This window comes from Bacillus rossius, chromosome 11 (assembly GCF_032445375.1).
Source record: "Bacillus rossius redtenbacheri isolate Brsri chromosome 11, Brsri_v3, whole genome shotgun sequence".
Lineage (NCBI taxonomy): Eukaryota > Metazoa > Arthropoda > Insecta > Phasmatodea > Bacillidae > Bacillus > Bacillus rossius.
Window position 1 is genome coordinate 59152262 of NC_086338.1, and position 21079 is coordinate 59173340.

A 21079-nucleotide genomic window follows, 5' to 3' on the forward strand; every position below is an offset into this window, starting at 1 on the left:
TGGACTTAGAGTGCTAGCATACTTAGAATGGTATAAATAAAAACAGGATAAATTAGTGTAAATTTTATAATAATTATATTTTTATCACATGTAAATTTAACCAGCAAAAATCCATACGTATATATATATATATATATATATATATATTTATTTATTTATTTTTTGTTTGCTAAACTTTAATATATGGTGTAGCATGCAGGAGTATTTCTAACCATAAGACAACCATTAAAAGGAGTGGTTATATTCCATTTTAACGATGCGTGAGACACATGTCTATCGAGGAATCATGCTACAAATCTGACTCAGAACTGTTGTGCATTGATCTGAAATAGACGAGGTGAGAGGATGAATGTAATCCAGGATTCGAGCAGCCGGATGGAATGAAAGTAACAAGTCCGTGACAGACAGGGAAAGGCCCCAAGCGGGGGGAAAGGGGAGGGGGGTTGTTGTAGCGCGGCAGAGGGGTGGTGGTGGGGTGGTGGGGGTTGTGGTAACTGATAGCGCTGGCAGCGCGCCTGGCGGAGAGAGGGGTCGACACGGGTGTCGGACAGACGCCCTTCAAAACACGAGCCGGGGGCGGCTGTCGACGCCATTACCGGTCACAATGAGAACATTCTCGAGTTGCGAGCTCCCCCCTGCCCCCATGCCCCCCTGCCCCCCTGCCCCCCTGCCCCCCTGCCCCCCTGCCCCTCTGCGCGGCTGTGTGTCGGCACACCGCGTGGACGGGCGTGGGGAATAAAACCCTCGCTCCCTGACGGGACAGAGTATTGTGCGCAACGGTAACGCACATTTGATGGCCTGGCGTCATCTTATTATAACCACCTGCATTTCTGTTCCAATGCAGAATATATACATAATATATATCAGGTCCAAAGCCGGGATTTATTTATTTTTTCATGTCTTCATTGCTTTTTTTTTTTTGAGCCGTTTCATTATATAGTTTAAAATTTCACTATGCAACTCGAATGATTCGATGGTGCTGCGGAAACGAACTCTAGCGGCGGGTGCGGAAACTACGCACGATTCGCATCGAGAAATGTAGTTGAAAATCACAATTTGCGTATTATGGGCTGGCAATTATTTTTAAAAAAAAATTCTACGTTAAATTTCGTGTCCGAATTTCGTATTATAAGTGAATTTGCAACATGATAACTCATGAATATATATTTTTTTAATTTTTAATAGAGGAAGGATGTTTACAGACTTTTTTTTGGCGATTCCTGAAAGTCTCTGTTTGGTATTATTTTCCGCAGGGAAGCTTGATACATCTTGTTTACGATATCAGCTTCTCCTTGGTACTCGTGTTGTAACTGTGTGGAACTGTGCTGACGGTCGGTAATCCGGCGGAATGTGGCCCCAGATGCCGGATGCTCCGCCCTCCACTGCACGAGGCCTGGTCTCGTCCCTGGGCACCTCCCCTCCCCCTCCCCCCCCTCTACCCCGCCCTCCACCCACCCTCCAGCAAGGAGACTGCGGGAGCAGTAATTAGATTGTGCGTCGCGCCGGGTAATGAGCGAAGTTGAAGCGCGGGGAACAATATTAGAGCCGAAAGGCTGGGCTTCGAACAGGGATTTGGGACGAGGATGTAGGAAACGGGGTGAGGGACGGGGCGGAGGAGCCAGGTCCTCAACTCCCTGCCTCCCCTTCTCCGTGACGTCACCGGGCCAACCCCCGCGTGCGTGCGTGCGTGCGTGCGTGCTCGAGGTACTGCAGGTCAGGAGGAGAACCTAGTAGTCACGATGCTAGCCTTTTGTGTAACATCATTTCTGACGTGATAACGTCTTAAAAATCGATGAACGCCGGCTGCACGCACGAAAAATTGTCACGTTCCGCCTGAGCCGAGCGTGCGAGAACCGGCCGATCACCGTGCGAGAAAATCTTCTATAATATCAAACATGTTATGGCGGACTTTTTTAACTATCTGTTCATAATTATATTTAAACAAATTTTTAAAATTAAATTTTGCAAAAAAACTGTAAGTAATATTTGAAAATTAAAAAAGTATGCAATTTTTCATCAATGTTTTCTTATGACGTTATCACGTAAAATTATCGTCCGCAAACAGACAACCCCATTTTATTTTAACTTCACGTGAAATGTAACCGTTTTGACGCGCCTGCGCAGTAGTGCGGGAGCAGACACGCGCCAGTTCGTGCTGTGATCGCGAGCAACCTGCCTCAGAACCTGTCGCGTGACGTAACGAACATACTTTAAAAAGATTTTATTTTTCAGAATATTTCCGGAATTACCATTAAACTCGGAGGCATTCGATAACACCGAAAAATCCTCAGTTTATTACCCTCTCTCCCAATTAAAATATATGATCATTAGAGACCGGAAAAATTCACGGATTCATTCGGTGATAGGCTAGAATTCAAATACATATACCTCTTAGATGATTTTGCTATTGGCTTACTGTTCATCTGGACGAATCAAAACCAATTGTAATCTCTCAACCAAAGAAGGATCGAATCACAGACAAACCAGATGAGACGACTTACAAGTCAGCAGCCAATGAACTTGCGTTGTTTGCCCAAGTGTACCGGGGAATGTGTAGTCTATCCTGAAGGGCATCGAAACCGCGAATTTTTCCGGTCTCTAATTATCATGCAACACCATTGTTTCGAATCAGTTATATTTCACTGGGAAAACTGTTGAAACTACTCCACTTTGAGCAGTTTTAATAGCGTCTCAGTGATGGTAGTACCGAGCGAGAGAGCTGGAAAGTAGTTTTTCTTCAGGGAAGGTTGGCGGCGATGAAAAGCGGGCGGGACAAAGCTGTGAGGCCCGGCGTGGTTCAGCCGACACCCCGGAGTCAGGAGACGTCTCGCAGCCCGGAGTCAGGAGACGTCTCGCTCCAGGGGTTTCTAATTACTGCCGAGTTTCACACTCGAGTCCCCTGCACCGCCCCGAGGCCACCGCAGTTGTCTTGGCAACGTTTCAGCCGGCGAGGGAACGTCTTCAGCCGTCCTCAGAAACACGCCATCTTGGTTCCGAAAAGAAGGTCGCGGAATCGTGTGATAAATACAGCCACGCATTTCCACCGAAAAAAAATTTCCACACCAGCCAGCTGCGTGTTAAAACTTTGTACAATGGTCCGTGTTTCGTGGTTGTCCGGGTTTATTTCAGGCGCGTGTCCGCTGTCTCAGCCATCCAGTCCTGAATGGCTCGGCCGTACGGGGCGATGGCTTCTCTTGCAGGCGGCCGCCAATCGCTAGCGCTGGCATACCTTGTTGCAGTTTAATGAGCGATCACATATTTTTTTTCCGCAGAAGGACATGCCCCTCGTGATAATATATCTTAGGTTTCGAGGGTGGGATGCGTCGAAGTGGTAGATTGTGCTGGTGTTGTGACATGCATTGCAGCAGGCATCTTCAGGATTCAGGCGGCCAATCACGAGAGGACTCTTCCTATTGACCCAGGTGTCAGGCAATTAGAGGAGGGCTTTCCTGCCATTGGCCGATACAGAAGCCGAATATTAATAACTATTCCTTCATTTATAAGTTAAATTAAAATATTTTTATTAAATTATCCAATCAACAATAAAAAAGTAATCCTACAGGAAACCCTAAAGTCTTTTCAAGAATTTAAAAATAAATTACGTGATTTTTAGGATGGAATATTGTTTGCTCTTTAACTAAATAATAAAATGTGAAATAAAATTGCACCGATTTGGCCAGCTTCAATATAGCTAAAAGACTTAAGAGACGATAACATCAGCTCCCTTAGGAAATGTATTTAATTGGTTAATTTTTGAAATTATGTTTTTTTGCTTTTTCCTAATTTTAAGTAATTTTTAGTTTATTTTAGTAAATTAATTTTAGTTAATTTGTTTGACACGTAAGTGCCGATAGAAACAACTTCAAACGAAGTATTTTTTTTTCTTTGTTGTTTCAAATTATATTATTTTATTTTTTATTTTATTTAAAATGTTATTCAAAATATAGAATTGTAACCCATCAAAAATAAAATAAATAGATAGCTTACTTATTATTATATTGTAAATATAAAATGATTAATGCGATATTTTAGCTCAATAATTATTGTAATTTTACACAAAAATTTTCATTAAAAACATATGATGATAACTTACGTTTTTCAACATGTTCTGTTAGCTTTGTATTTAATTAAAATAAATATGCATAACATTTTTTTCAATAACAAAGTTTCATACAAACAAGTGTTTCTGAAGTATTGCGACGCAGATTTTTAAAATATGGTGTATGCGTATGCTTGTTTCGAAAAAAGTTAAATCATCATAAATAATTATACGCGTACAATCGGTACTGACAATGCCTAATTTTTTATATACTGTCATGTGTTAGATCTCACTCACTTTCAAAGCAGGTTGTTTTTAACAGACACACAATTACTGCTTTTATTAAAGTTAAAACCTAGGTCTTATATTTTTATTTGTGAATTGCAAACGTGTGTGTTACAAGAAAAATTCTTCATCTCGATATATATTATAATTTCTTTTTCTGTGCTTTCTTGCTTTACTAAAGCTGGAAACGTTTCTAAATGTTTTCTCTCTCTTCATATATCAGCAATAAAAAATTCTACGACTTCGCAAATTTTTTAGGGTAGAACTTGCAAAACAGTTTCGTTTTCATCCACGTGAACTGAAAAGTAAATTCCTGTAATTATTTTCATACCCGCAAGTCAACCTGGTTTTACGTGACTCTCTAGAAAAAAAATTAAGCAGAGAAAAAACTCAAATAAAAGAAATTGTTTTTCACATGAAACTGAATAAATATTTAAAGCCTTTCGAAAGTTTTGTGGTTTGACTGGTAAAAAAAAGTAAACGTTATTTCTCTGTGGGACAACTGCGATATTTCCTTCAAAAAAGAAAATGTTTGCTCTCTCTCTCTTTCCCGGAGCGCCCACCGTTCGCTGGGACGCGAGACGATCATTAATATTGCACAAACCAACCACCCCCCCCCCTCCAACCCCCCGCCAACTCAAATAAGGGTCTGGTGTCCTTAATATATACAAATTACCGTCGTGGAACTTGGATTGAAAAATGGCGCTACAGTTTACCCAAGGGTGAGGGAGGGGGGGGGGGGGGGGTAAAATTTCGGCGGGTGGATGGTGAGCCGGGGAAGGGGGTGGTTTTCCACGAAGAGGCATCATACTTCCTTCCCATCAGGAGGGGATATTTGAATGGAAGAAAAAGTCGCGGTAATGGAAATCGATGTTCTTGTGTAGACGCTTCCAGACTTCCATCTCGAGGCTGCGCGTTTTTTTTTTAGAAGAAGAAAAAAGGGGTTGTTCGGCCTGGAGGGAGGGGGGGGGAGATTGGGAAGTCCCTCCGCTTCGCGGGAAATGCGAGGTTCGTTTATGCATTCAAAACCTCGATATTGGAAAGATGACTGTCCCCTCCACCCCCCCTTCCACCGAGGCGGCCGCGGGGAGTGGGGGAAAGTTTAGATTACGTTCCTATCCGGTTCCCTCCGCGACCGAGGCCGGCTACGAGGCTCGACAATGACGTCATGATAAGTTTCCAAAATAGTTCTTCTTCTCGGTGCGCAATACGCGTGTGCTGCGACAGCCCGAGCGAGGCTCCGCGAGACTCACATACTCAGAGGCAGGGAGGGGGGAAGACACCCCCTCCTCCTGGAACTCAGAAGTCCCTCTCCTGAGGGGGCCCGCTTGCGTTTGCAAAATCGTGACTGTGAAACGGGTTTGATAAATCGTAAACGTAAAAAAAAACTATGTTTTATGGAAAACTTTCTGTATATTTTTTTTAAGTTTCCTGTTTATTGCAATGTATGGGCTGTGCACAACGTACAAGCACCCTATCCCTATATGACTTGGGTCGGTTTACAACACGCGCGCACAACTCTCGAGCATTTCCCCCCCCCCTCCATCATGCAATCCTGCAGATAGGCGCGCCTTGTTTGTCGTACCTGGAAGCTGTCCCTACGTGCAGGCGCAGTAGTCATCTGTCCACGCGGTCTAGGTCTCTGTGCGCGCAATGAGCGGACAACTTTGTATCATTAAAAAAAAAGTTTTTTTTTCTTAAAGCATTGTTCTCGCGTCATTATTACGTCACTCACAGTTACGTTGCCTACACTGAGAAAGCCCCTTCCCACTTTCCGAGCTTCCACCCACGCTGGTAGACACAGTAGAAGGTCTTTAATCCGGCACGTTTGGAATCACGGCTGTGCCGGTTCATCGAATATCAATATACTTGGGTTTGAAAATTATGATAGTCAATAACGACCTCGGTATGCTAGTTATGTTGGCCAATAAACACCTATTTTTTTACACTTTATTGGGCAATAACGACCTCGTTTGATAGTTGTATTGGCCAATAACGACCTCTGTTTGACAGTTATATTGGCCAATAAAGACCTCTGTTTGACAGTTATGTTGGCCAATAAAGACCTCTGTTTGACAGTTATGTTGGCCAGTAAAGACCTCTGTTTGACAGTTATGTTGGCAAATAGGTCCTCTGTTTGACAGTTATGTTGGCAAATAGGTCCTCCGTTTGACAGTTATGTTGGCCAATAAAGACCTCTGTTGGCCAATAACCTCCTCAATTCGACAGTTATGTAGGCCAATACGACCTCTTTGACAGTTATCCTGGGCAATATCGACCTCGGTCTGACAGTTATGTTGGCCAGTAACGACCTCTGTCTGACAGCCATGTTGGCCAATAACGCCCTGGTGGGCGGAACACAATGCCCCGCCTGCGTGGTCGCACGTGACAGCGCCAGTCCTGCCAACCCCAGTCCTGACAGCGCCAGTGCTGCCAACCCACGCCGACACGCGACTGCGCTGCGGGGATTGCGCGCGGAATGCGAGGAATTTAATTATTCCCCGTCGCCCCCGCCACTCGCGGGAGGGCGATAATCAAACATCGGGCCGCGAGTTATGGAGCAGGAAAAATTAATCATAATAATTTTGTACCTAAATATAAAACATTTTTAACAAAAGAGAAGTTAACAAGATATTTTGTGGGAAACGAGTTGGGGCCATCCAAATGTGTGCGCGTCTTAACAGTACATGCTAACCGTCTGTGATTTCGACACTTCTTGTCTTTTCTATTATGTGAGGGCCTTTCGTTCTAATTTTATCCCACAGATACATGAATTTTATATTTGATCTCAATTTTTTATAATTATTATAAGTGACTAACATTTTACAAGTTGCAAATAATGTTTAGTAAATAATTAAGAAATTGGGTGCCAAACAACGAATTCAAGAGAGCAATCGGAATAGATTTGTTGGCTAACTTAGCACAACAAGACAGGAACACAGCAGCTAACACAAATATATGTTTCCAGAATCTTTATGAGACAGTAAATATTACAAACTACGGCATTAAATATGTACATGAACATTTATAATCACACAAAAAATAACACGCGATTCTCCATCCCGCACAGAAAATAACATACATAACAATACAATTAATCGTAATAATTAGTCAATATCCACCTACTATGGGTGCACTACGTTGGCAGAACTCCCAGGTCAAAGTTATTGGTTTAACTTTATTATTTTTAGTGCAAAATTGTACTTGTTTGGACACAAGTGATATACATTTACTATAGTATTTCCGTTAAATAAAAAAAAAATTACTTTTACAATGTTTAGTCCTATTACAGTAACTTTCACAAAAAAAAAATATAACTCATCGATAACAAAATACATCAACAAAATTTTTTAACTCGGAACAATCAAAATATTGTGCTTGTGAACTTTATTCCTTTTCCTGAATGAAGTTCTCTATTGTTACACTGATATTACAAGTCATGGTTCAATATAATATTAATTAAATATCTTTTCCCCAAAAAAGTACTTATTAGATAGCTAACAAACGTTATAATTATAAATTTGCTTCAAAATTAAAAGTTTAAAAAGGGAAGGGAATTTAGTATGTATAGAAATATGTTTTTGCTTAGTAGCTTAGCCAACAATACAGTTTTTTTTTGCTAATAAAATATTCAATTGCGAATAAAGGAAAATATTAACTACACCTATTATTTTTAGTATAATAAAGCCCAGCTTATTCAAGTCCACTCTGTATGGATGCGTTAATAATAAGAATACCTGTTATTCGTTGACTCTAAAAAATAAAACAGTCTATTTATTTCTAATTTGAACTAGTTTTCATTAGTGAGTGAGTACGAAATGTTTTAAAGAAAACAATGCTAAATTGTAATTCTTAGTATTCGACCTAAGTGGTTTTATATCTATTCTTTATTTCATCTTAACAATATTTCTTAGTATTTTATAACCACAGTTGACAAAAATAAAAATGTGAGACAAAGCATTTTTATTTTATTATACGAGTGAGTTGATATTGTTCATGTAAAATTATAATTTTTTCTGATATTATGAAATGAAGGATGTTATTTCACCGTGAAGTCAGGGAGTTGACTCCTGGATCAGAGAAAATCGAAGGAAGGAAGCCAAATAAAACCAAAACTATATGCGCAAAAATTAAATTCGCACTTTTCGTTTAGTACAGAATACTAACAAATCATTTTCTTTGGGCTAGTTATAGTATATTTAAAGTTTCCTTATATAAAACAGAGATGATTTTAAAATAATAAAATCTGTTTCATTCCCCAACATTAGTTTTGTTAACTCGTTTAATTTCAACTCTTTTATCAGAAATACCTCTCAAACTGAAAGCGAAGCACACAAATCTGATGCCTATCATTTGAAATTTAAATATATATTACGTCGTTCAGGACAGCTTGAATATGATGTTTCCTGTAATAGTTATCTTGCAGTAACGATACCATACAATTCCCCCCTTTATCCTGCATCGAACGATGAAAGCTGTTTAACATATGTATAGCCACATTGACCATGCATTACTTCTAAATATACCAGAATCGATCAAGCGAAGCGCTTTTGTCACGCTCTGCTGTGTGTCCTGGATAAGTGAATCTGAAGGAAGAAATATCGCGTCACTTTTTCGTGGCAATTTGGTGTAAGCGAATGTCAATAACTTAGCCAACATATTGCAAATATTCATGAGAGAATTTTCTAAAGTGTTGGAAGTAAAATTTATATTGTTACAACTTTTTTCACTCTCTTTCAAAACAAAATAACAAACCATAAATAAAAACCTTAAATACTACCTGAAACTGCGTAAATATGTGTTCTTTATTTGTCTGGTATACAAGGAATAAATTGCAGAAATAATTTAGAAATAAAATTGTTTTCTAAATGAGGATTCCTTAAAACTGAAGCTTTGGTTTCGTTGTTAGGCCCACTGTAACGCATTTAATTAAATTTTTAGCAAGCTTAAATAATTGTACCGGCTAAAAATAATATTGTTTGTTCCACTCAGTATAAGGAAAATTGTTGTGCAACGCTGTAATTCAGTGCAAAATCATTACTATGAAGCCACCTAAACCGTTTTCTCATTCGCAAAACATGTTTAATTGAAGATGATATATAATCTCATGTGTGCCTTGGTGAGTTATATACTTGAAAGTGATTCAAAGAAAAACCTGTCAAGAAAGTGACTGTGATCGGGAAAGCGTCAGATGGTTTGCAGTTGAAAATGAAACTGAGCATAAGTCGTAAGGATATCCTACGAGAGATCCAGTTCGCGTCATGCAAATGCCGTGGACGTGTCTCAGGAGACAGGTCGTTCTTAATGAGACCTACTTCCTTTCTTGTTTCCGCTCCGTCAATGTTTTCAGGACTTCATATAAAAATATCTTGTCATTCGAAAGTTATATAAATTTCACAAACAAAAATTTAATCTAAAGTTTGGGAATCAAGTTGAAAATATCGCATCGTAGATCAAAGCATATCTAATGTTGAAATGTATATTTCAATAATATTTCGTTTTATATGTTCAGTCATCAAAATATTTCATTATTTACATTATAAATACATCTAGAGTGACTCTAAATATTACATTACGTATTATATTTATTTAAATAACATAGGTTTAAAGATATTTATTTTGTTTTCGTGGTTCCTCTTGGCCTCTGGGTTTATGACACGGTGTTAATGATGGACTGCCCAAAGTTTCAGCTTTCTTTGTTTGGAGCCATCTTCAGGTGTGATAACGTGTACTGGCTAGTATTTATAGAGAGCCTTTTTCAGTCGGGCTGTGATTGGTCCATGTGGTTGGCCATGGATGGAGGAGGATCTGTCCAATCAGGACAAAAAGACGAAAATCACTTTAGGTCGTGATTCCTTTTTAAAACCTACTTTACTTAAAACAGTTTTTAAATTTTTTTTCAGTCATTTTGTACGCATTTATGTTACGAGCCGGCCAGGAAAATGAGAGCAAAATGAAACGCCGCGTGAAAGTGTGAAAATATAAACAGGAGCAATTTCCCCAACAGAACCTGAAATGAAGTTAACTGCACGAACATGGCCGAAGGCACGGTCCATGAGTCCATAGCGCGGGTCCAGTATCGACCCGGAAATGTATTCGCCGCTCACAATCCCCACAGCAGGGGTGCAACCCCCCTCACCCCTCCCCAGACCACTGCGGGGTGGCAGGCCTGCAGGAGCCACCAGCGAGGGGATGACAAGTGACCTTCGTTCCGGCGGGAGGGGGGGGGGGTGTGAAAAAAAGGATGCAGGACCAGAAAGGGAAAGGGTTTTCCCGACGCTGCTATGTATCCGACACAGCTTTTTCGAGTGGCGGAAATAAACATTCATAGGGAGGTATTGTACCCGCGAGTAATATATTACCCGTTCTGCCGCTTGCTCACCCCCCCCCCCCCTCGCGGCTACCGACTTGCAAAACAGGTCTTTTGTGAGCGGCTTTTACGCAACAGGAAGCCAATGCCCTCATCCACCTTTTTTTTTGAGTGGGGGATGAGGAATAAAATAGTAGGTTGGTTTGGTCACCAATTCTCGTAACTCTTTCAACCCACCCTCGTTGCCAATTTTTTTTTCTCCTCACCTCCCTTCGTGGCAGCTGTGGAGTTGACATCCGATAGTCCTGTTTCCGATACTGGACACGGAGAGAAATATTCAGAATCGTGTTCACGCCTGTCTTGCTCGCGCGCGACACTGGCGATACGGGAGACCCGCCTTTTCCCCGGGACACCGCGGGAACCTTCCAGATGCTTCCTGCAATCCTGGTGCCGCTCGGGTTTCCTCTAGTGCGATCTGGAACATTCCTCCATCTTCCAGGGCGTCGAAGAAACGTCCAGACACTAACTGGCTGCAAATACTTAATATAGTGTAGCAGTCGCAGCCGGGCGTTCATAGTCTACAGACGTGTGCGCGCGTGGTCCTCGGCCTGTTTGATCTATTTCTTCTTATTGTCATTTGTGTGATTAACATTCATAATGAATTCTTCGTTTTTGTATAAATCCGATTTCTTGGTTTTCGATTTACCCCTTCATAATGTTTCGTACCGTTCACACTAAAATGTTCAATTCCCCGCAAAATAAGTATCATTATGGTGTGTAGACTGCAGTCAAAAATTCAAACTTTTTTCTCTGTTTAGTTAACTAATGCTTTTTATTTTTCTGGTATTGAAGCAGTCTGGGTAAAACTCAAGTCAACCTCAACTAAAACTGTAATTTTGACAATATTTACTTACCACCGTAAACCACTATAAATGCATATCAAGCGTACTTTCATGCTATCGTGCTATCAAGATGGCTTTATTATTATTGGTGACTTAAATGCTCCAGGCTTTGATTGGTGTAATAATCTATCTAATAATAAGACATTTATGCAACCCATCTACAACAACAAGGTTCACTGCTTACTTAATGTTTCTTTTAGTTTGGGTTTACGCCAGTGTAAGCACCGATTAACCTACATTACTTTTTGTTTTACTAACATATCTCAGTGTCATGTGGTTCCTGCTGATTAAGCTCTATTTGAAGATGATACTTATCATCCTGCACTAATAACAACTTTTACACTTGTTAGTGAATCTCCAAACACCGCATCTTACGTGTTCAGGAACTATAAATATGGCGACTTCCTTGGATTTTACAAATCTATAAAAAAAACTATGATTCATCCGATGTTGACTTTTTAGTTGATCAGCTAGCTACGTGTTTGTGTAATAATATCAATCTTTTATTCACAGTAATTTATAAAAAAAAGATTAAATTATCCTTGCTTTTTTTCTCGGGCGTTTATACATGCAATTAAATCTAAAAAAAATTCTAAATACTGTATAAAAATAATATGTTTTATTACACATTTTTTAACATTATAGGAAACATGTACAAGTACTAATCAAGCTTGATAAGATTAAATTGACTGGATATATTAATGAATATATCAAATGTAGCCCTAAGAATTTCGGTCACTTTGTCAAACTTATAATACATGGTTTATACGAATAATCTGCTTTTACAGTTTGTTAATGGTGCAACACAATTATCCTGTTGTGTTAGCTAATGTATTTGATGAATATTTTGCCATTGTTTATGGATCTGCAAACTTTATTAATCAAAACAAAACATTCAATCCTAGTTTTGATATTATTTCAGTTCCTACATCCTCTGATAGTTTAGTACTCTGGGGAATTAAGTCCATTAAATCTTCCAGTCCCGTGGGCCTGATGGTATTCCCAACTTTTTACTTAAAGGTTGTTCGCTTTTACTTGTACCTCTTTTTTCACACATTTAACGTAAGTTTAAAGACACACGTCTTTCCTAAATCCTGGTAAGGCTATTCCTATACATAAAAATGGAAGAAAATTAACTGTCTCTAACTATCATCCAATATTTCTGCTTAATGATATATCAAAATAATAAATTTCTCACTAAAAAATAAACTCTCTCTTAATCAGCATGGGTTTATAAATGGTGGGTCCACTACCACCAAACTTATTTCTTTTCTAAATCCTGTATATTATCAAGTTACGCATGGAGGTCAAGTGGATGCTTGTTTTTTTACCTAGCTAAGGCATTCGATACTGTTGATCATGGAATTTTACTTGACATATCATCTAACTTTGGTCTCAGTGACAGTTTTGTAAATTGGTTTGCCAGTTAGCTTAATCATAGAAAGTTTTTTGTCTCCGTCAACAATATTGTTGCTCTATTAGTTCATGTGTTCCCAACGCTGCTACCCTTTACTTTTCAATGTTTTTATCGATGATATAACTAACCTCTGTTCTCAACCGCCACGCAATTTTACAAGTCTTTTTTTTTTATATGTAACTGAAATCAGGGCACTCGGAATTGTTCACTGGTCGCGACTGTACGGGCGCCTACAAATGGCGTCCCCACCCCCAACTGCTCATTGGCACAATCTCGAAATGTCCATGTAGTTAACGCGCGCCGGCGAGGCGGAATTACGCTTTTCCAAACCGTTCCAATGGCGCGCACGTCCGTTGCCTCTCGTCCGTCCGCCCCTTCTCCTCCTCTCTCCCTCCTCCCGTTCTCCATTCGCTTTTACGCGAATTTTCGCGCTTAATACAGTTGTCCTCGCGCGCAGTTTTCAGCTGCTCCGTTCGCACGTCCAACTCCGTAGTGGAGGGGGGGGGGGGGTGATGACGTCAAACGATTGCTAGCGAGGGTTGTTTAACGCTGAACGCGTGTGTGCATGCATCTCACGACCTAATCAAGCACATGCGACATACATGCGCGACAGCAGTAAATTACCCGAGTTTTAACTGGAATGGGGGTTGCATAGCGCCCATGCTTTCCGAGTCGCGAGAACACCCCGAGCCATCGGTCTAATGGGGCTGGCATTCCGGACGAAGCGTCTCGTGATGGATGTAATTATCATATCCTGTCGTTGCGTCAGCCACCCCATCTCTCTCTTCGACGGCTGGGTATCACGGCTTCTGTTTACGTGGAGCGCAGTCCAACTATCCTTCGGTAGAGTTTGCAGAGAAGATTTTCCCGCTCGCCATCGCCCCATTAGAACACTCCACTGATACACGCCCGGGTGGCGTGTAGTCAATAGCATGCACGCCACTCTGAGCCATTTGATTTGAATATGTTTATCTGGGCAAGTATTTACATGTACCCTGAACATGTTCCAATCAGGTTTATTTCTCGTTCAAATTAAACAGGTTTTGCAAGTACTTCATTTCGACATAGCTTGTATGCTTGATTGGAATTATCTGATTTAATGTAAACACGTAGCTATTAAAAATAAACCGATTTATTTGTATGACATTACAACAAAGGAATGTGATTAAAATTTAGGAGGGAGGTGTACTATTAAACTTTTGAAATTTTTAAAAATAAAAATAGTCTTAAAATTTCAGAATATAAAACACTAAATTTTACAATTAAAAGTTTCAATAGACGCAGCTCATTTAATATAGCTTATTTCCAATATTTTTTATTTATATATAAAGTGTTTACCATTACTAATTTATTTACATATTTTTACATTAATGAGTTTTAGTTACTTTTTGTTTACTTTCATTGAAAAAAGTTAGTTGACCTCAAAGAAAGATTGTAGATAATAAATATGTAATATCGAAACGTGCGTGATGAGTACTTGGTGTATTAGGTAATTATTAGAGTGAATGTTATGTGTGTGTCAGCAAGCTGGAATTAATTTAAAACTAAGTTATATAAAAGTAAACATTTATTATTAATTTTACGAAATACTTAGATACATAAGAGCAGTCTTGCGCATTTTAAAATGTTACTTAAAAAACTATACAGATAAATTATTCATTCATTTCATTAAAAACAACACTTAAATAAATTGAGGACTTAGTAGAGCGTATCACCAAACTATTAGCTTAATACGTGGGATTTAGACTAATCATTATCTTAGCCAGTAAACTTTATAACTAAAACTTATTCTTACCAGTTAAATCTCCTGGTAGGGAGCTTATCTCCCTGCAACTAGAGACCTCGTGTTATTGGTGCTTCTAATGCAGTACTGTTCTTGTGTAGATCCTCGTGACAGGTTACTTCGTACTCCTTGTATCACCGAGAACTGACTAGTTTCCAAGGGAGCCGCAACCCAAGATAAGTCCCTCCACACGGCCTCCCAGATTAGCCCAGGGCTGATGACACCAGGTACAAACTAGACACTACCCAGGACACCAGGCCAGCCCCGAGGGAAGAAACAGAGATGCCCATACAGCGTCCCAGCAGGAAAGTGCCGAAACTACATCTCAAACACCCTGGGAAATGTTCACGCGCGACAGTATAAAGGCGTCGCGATGTAGTGATAATGAAATGCGGTGAAGCTCCAAACGTAGCATCACCGGAATATGGCAAGTTAATAATGTTCCACAGGCTTTCACGGCCATCGTCTGAAGTAGCTTGGCTTCTGGGTTGTAGCCGCGTCCTTAGAGAATAATTCACCGACGTTTCGGTCGACATTGCAGTCGCCATCATCAGGAAGCAGTTACCTACTGAGTACTATTTACGCTCGGTGAGTTATTCGCCAAGGACACGGCTACAACCCGGAAGCCAAGCTACTTCATGGCAAGTTAATGTTTCTGACTTGTCAAGTAAGAAAAAAAAAACTACTGATATCAATGTTATGTCCTCTCATCTGTTTAAGTAAAAAAATAATAATAATTTTTTTTATATTTTATACATTTCAAGAGTAACTTCGCTAAATTAACGGAGGAATGAATGTTCAACGTAAAAATATTGTTTGGCTGCACAAGAGTAGCATTTTTCTTGAGCTCTTCAGTTTTAACATATTTAAAGTTTCTTGCTCGGCTTACTGGCGGTGAGACGAATACAGAGCAATATTACATGCCCGCGGTATATCTGAGACTTCCAGGCAGGCGCTTCAGTGGGGTCTCGGCGACATAGGACCTGCACTCGAGCTGTTTACTCTTCGAGACCCCAGATGTGCCGTCTGCTGTCCCTTCAGGATTCGCGGAGAAATTGTTCCTCCGAGACTGTCTCTCAGCCAGGCGGATCTCTTCCCACACAACCGAGTCCTGAGTGAAGTGTCGCGGATCTGCGGTGATCGGAAGTAAATCCGACTTCTTGGCTTTTCTCCCTCGGGAGGGAAAATGCCATTCCCGTTCCACTTCGATCCGCGCATCCGTGGATCGCAGCAAGGGCCAGGGCACTCACTGTTGCTCGCTGTTCCTCTTGCATCTCGCAGCGCCAGAATGGTTGTGCGTACCTTGTTCGAGTCTTTTGCGCGTGACACATACACGTTACGATGCATTCAAGCTGAACTGAACGTTTTGGAATCGACTTCTTATAGTCATTCCTGTCCACAAAATGTTTAAATTTCAATTTTTATGACATATTAAATAAACCAAAAATGGTCGTGTTTAAAAAAAATTTACACATTTAAAAAAAAAAATATGGTTACATGGTATGCATTACATCTAAACTTTCGTGTAACACACTTCAGCAGCTGAAGAATGTGCATATTGAACATAAATTGAGAAATAACTCAAATATCTCTAGGACTTGTCTCTACATACCTGTGTGTATTATAGGTGATCCTGATCTGTTTCATGAACATTAATATAGTTGGAGTTATATTGAATCCTATCTTTATGTAATAGAAAACCTTTTTTCTGTCACAACTAATCTTTTAATAACGACAAATACTTGAATGATGTAAGAGATTATCAAAGTAGAATAACTAAAATATTTTTAATATGAACGGCGTATGCAAAAAAAAGCTTTATGTATAAAAGATAAATTAAGTGTCAATATCTTAACGAATTGCAGAAAATTTATTTGTATGAAACGGGTATAATTGTGAGTTAAAGAAAGTTAGTAAATGCAGAAAAATCATGACATGTTTCAAAGTGTTTTGCCAGCAGTGAGATGAATTACTTTAATTTCAGTAAAAAAAATTGATGATGTGAGATGTTTAGTAATTTTAAAAGTAACCTGAGCCCTTTATTTGATCTAGAGAATGCGGAAGAGTGGCTGGAGACGGTGCGACAGCGCCCTGACAGTCGGAGCCGGTGTCTGACTGGCGCTCGTTCACGAGGAACGCCCTGGCGTCACGACAATAAAAGCGGGGGGGGGGGGGGATGTGGGTAGTAACCATGCGCGAACATAAGCCACGCGCAGTGACATCTATTTTTTTTTGTTTCTGGAGCGTTTCGCTGCAGATGGCGATTCCAGTCCGGGTACAAAAAAACAAAACAGGACGATGGGGGTTGAGGGTTGAGGGTGTTGAAAAGCGGGGGTGGCGTTTATCGGCGACCACCCCTCGCCCGCTCTAACACCCCCCCCCCCCCCCCAGCACCAGCAGGGCGTTAGGGAACTCTGCAATTAGCGCGGCGGGGAAGGGGCCGAGGAGTGGGGGCTGGTTGCGTGGATAACCCCTCCCCCTTCCTTCTGTACCGCTCCGGATCACCACGCTGTTAAAAATGTTCACTTTCGATTTACGAATTACGCTGGTTACAAGTTAGCTAGGGATTTATTAATGCTTGACCCTTCATGTTGTACTGGATTTTCATGGCGTAATTTTTTAATATAGGTAAATTTCTCCATATGTTTCGCTATATTAACATTGAATTTTGTCGTTGGTTTCAACATGTATTAGCTATATTCATTTTGTAAAGAGTCACATTAAAATTCCTTATTAAATAGACACTGACTAGAAATAATTTGCTGCGTCCCAGCTCCTTCTTCCACTCTCCCAGCGCCCTTCCAGATAGTCCTGGCGCTTTCTGTCTCGTCTGGCACATTCTGCGCGTCCGCAGAGCCCCGTCGCGAGAAGTGGCGTAACTAGGACGCCGTTGTTCTCGTAGCTTCCGGTGTTAAGTCGGGGGGGTTCTGGTGACGTGGCACCTCGGGAGGCTGAGAGACCTTCCCGCGGCGGGACTAGTGGTCGGGACTCGTGGTGACACCAGCGAGAGAGTGCGGGACTGGCGAGGCAGTGAAGTGAGGAGGGCGAGCGAGCTACTTGGTGAGCGATAGTGGGCGACGAGCGACGAGAGACTGGTGCATCGGGGACTGTGTTGTGTGCGACTGACTACTGAGCAGTGCGAGGCAGTGTGTTGGGACGAGCAGTAGAGAGAGCTACTGTCGAGTCAAGCTACAGTTAGGGAGAGTTAACTGTGTACTTTATGAACTAGTGATTAATTTGTAAAAAAGTTGAATTTTCATAACATAAGTGAAATTGCATTTATTAGGCAATTAATACAAATACGATTAATTAATTGAGCTATACTTTCCAGACCTGTTTTTCTCTCGCGAAACAATATGAAATACGTCTTCGTAAAAATCTATATTCGGCCAAAATTAAAAAAAAAAAAAAGAAACAGCATGGCGGATGAAGCTTTGGTGCGGTGGAAAAAAACCTATCTCTAATTGTTGCAGTTCGTTGCTTGTACTTGAGCTCCTCTCTGTCGACCAGCTGAAATATAATATAAAAAAATGAAAAGCTCCCCCGAGCGCGGAAGGCTCCGTGGGGCGTGGCGACAGTTTGGCCCGGCCTCCGCCGACGGACTGCGGAACGAGTTCCGGACGGTAATTGGTTTTCCGCCCCAGATGCCCGCCAACTTTACGAGCCGGTGGTGGGAGGGGGATGGGGGACCTCATTTCGCGGCGCGTAAACAAGTAGCGGTTAGGGTAACGTTTTCGCGCGACGCTTGGAGGGGCCTAGACCGCGCCTGGAGGCGAGGTTAGTCCACTGCGGAGGACTACTGGCGCTTTGTGCCTCAGGCGTTCAGCAAAACCCCGGGTTTACATGTTATCAGTTGAAGTTCTTCCAAATGTACACTTACATGTGCTTCACAAAAGAACTCCTATAAACATTAAATTAGTGAATTTTATCAAATTGTAAACTCTAGGTTATTAATCGTTCACTATCTATACAAGTAAAAATTTTAATGTTCTTTCAAAATCTTAAATTTTCGAAAGCTCTCCAATGATTGCTTTGAATATTGGGCAAAACGTTGTTGCATTCGAATACACGAGTCATTTTATACAGCTATTTTCCACCTGTGACAGGTAAAAAATTAGATAAAAATGTAAATATGTAAAAATATGTATAAATGAATGTTCGTGTGTTTGTCTTCTGTTTTGTAAAGATAAAAATGTAGATACGCAGACATACATAGATATGTACAGAGGTATACATATATAAAGAGAGATAGAGCGAGGGAGTTTTAGAAAGATGTAGAGAGATTAGATAGGGAGATGGATTCATTAATAGATATAAACCTAGCTATATAGAGATAAAGTGATATGGAGAGATATGTATAGAGATATGGGTAGAGTTATATATATCGAGAGAGATAGAGATATAGATATATAGTTTTTTTTATATGAATATAGAATTCTAGAGAGATTTATTGAGTAAAACATCAAAATAAAAAGATACGTACAATAATTCTGATTGAAATCACATAAATCTATTATGAAAAAAATACGTTTTCTTTTTCAAACATTAACGAGTCAAAAATACTTAGTTTGGTTTTAATTTGAGTGATTGCACTTTTAATTTCTACAGAACATAGTTTCAGGACATACTTTAAATTCTTAACTTTTCACTTCCGGTAAATTGCACGAAGAGTATCGGGTATTCAGAAGAGGATGGTCCCATTTAGAAGCTATTCGTTGATTCAATTAGCACTCCCAGCTGATGACGGAAAAACTTTCCAGTCATATTTTTCTTCTTTCAAGAACTGTAAATAAGCTGCTCCAGTTGCGACTTCGAACTGCGCTAACTTTTTTTTTTCTCCTAACTTTCTCTCGAGCCGGTCTTTAATGCAAATTACAGATATTTAAGCTTCGCCATTCTTGCAGTGAAACTTGAGGACTTAATAGATTCCTCTTAGTTAAACACTTTCCGTGATGAAGCTAGAGGGAGCCGCCTGGACGGGCGCACGAGCTATAAGGGCGACCCTGGCTCGCACTTCGCACGCCGCTTCGCCCCTGCGCACCAGGCTCCGAACTGGCGTGGAGTCTTCGCTACGGTGACCCAGTGTTCAAGTGCCTTCAAGGCATGACTCTACCATCTTATAATGGAATTACATACTGTGTACTAAGTTTTTCACGACTACGAAACGTCCATAAAAGCACCCATTTAAAGTCTTTTTGACAACCAATAATTTAATGTTAAAAACTTAACTATAAAATGAACATTGTAAGTGTAAAGGCATTGTGAAACAATTGTGAAACAATGTAAAGCCATCGTAAACATTTTAGCAAGTTTTCAAAATGATTTATATTTTAAGCACATGGTTAAATATCAACGTAACACTGTTAATACAAAAATTTTAAGAAAATATAATAAAAACAAATATTAAATTTGTTTGCATTCAATGTTACAATGTACTAGAGGAACTATAAATTTGAAAATAATCGTTACGGACGCAGGAGACAAGACCACGACATGCACCAGGTTCGGAGCTGGCTGGCGGCCCACACGGCCACAGGCGTCACGTGACGTCCAATGACGTGAGGCATGCCACGCGTGCCTGGCCGGATCACAAGGGTCCTCTCAACCCCCCCTCCCCCTCTTCCCAAATCAACGCGCACCATCACCATTAGCGGCCTGGGAATCCCGAGCTTACAGAGGCTGCCGCGAGGAGTGGCGTGAATAAGCATCGTTGTTCTGGGTGTTTCGGCTGTCAGGTCGGCCCGGGATGACACGACACGTCACAGACACTCTCGTCGGTTCGAGAAGGACGGCCGGCGGGTATAAAAGCCTCGACGCCAGCCTCCACGGGAGTTCCAAGAGTTCCGAGAGTGGGGTAAAGTGCGAGATGGGCGAAGAGGGTGAGAGACCCCCTCGAGAGTGGCGCGACGTGGAGCGACGGGACCGTGAGAGTGCGACTGAGTGGTGCGAGACTGTGTGTGTGGACAGGAGCGGGGTGAGGGGTGAAACACTGTCGAGCCCAGCTCCAGTGAGGAGTGCGAACTGCGGAATTTGACAGACATTGAGTAACTTGTGATCAGATATTTTTAAGTGCGATTATTTTTTAGTAATGTAAATATTAGTAATTAATAAAATTGTAAAAAAACTTGATTGGGTTATCCCTTACGAACGCAGTTTTTTCTCCACACAGTTCGTAACAATTTTTAAATGAGATAAACGTTTCTTTAAACTATTCCCTCTGAAAAAGAAATACAATATTATTCTCTGGTTAAGAGCCACCCATTTTCCGAGAAGGATAATACTTCTCTCTCTTTCTCCCCTCTTAAAATATTTAATTTCAAAATGCTGTTCGTAAATTAGGTAT

The 21079-nt window shown here is 40.7% G+C and overlaps 1 protein-coding gene across 1 annotated transcript in view; it reads left to right on the forward strand.

Annotated features, from left to right (window-relative positions):
- Positions 1 to 21079, forward strand: part of LOC134536491 (cell adhesion molecule Dscam2-like) — a 160424-nt gene that overhangs the window by 19271 nt on the left and 120074 nt on the right. The window lies entirely within an intron of this gene.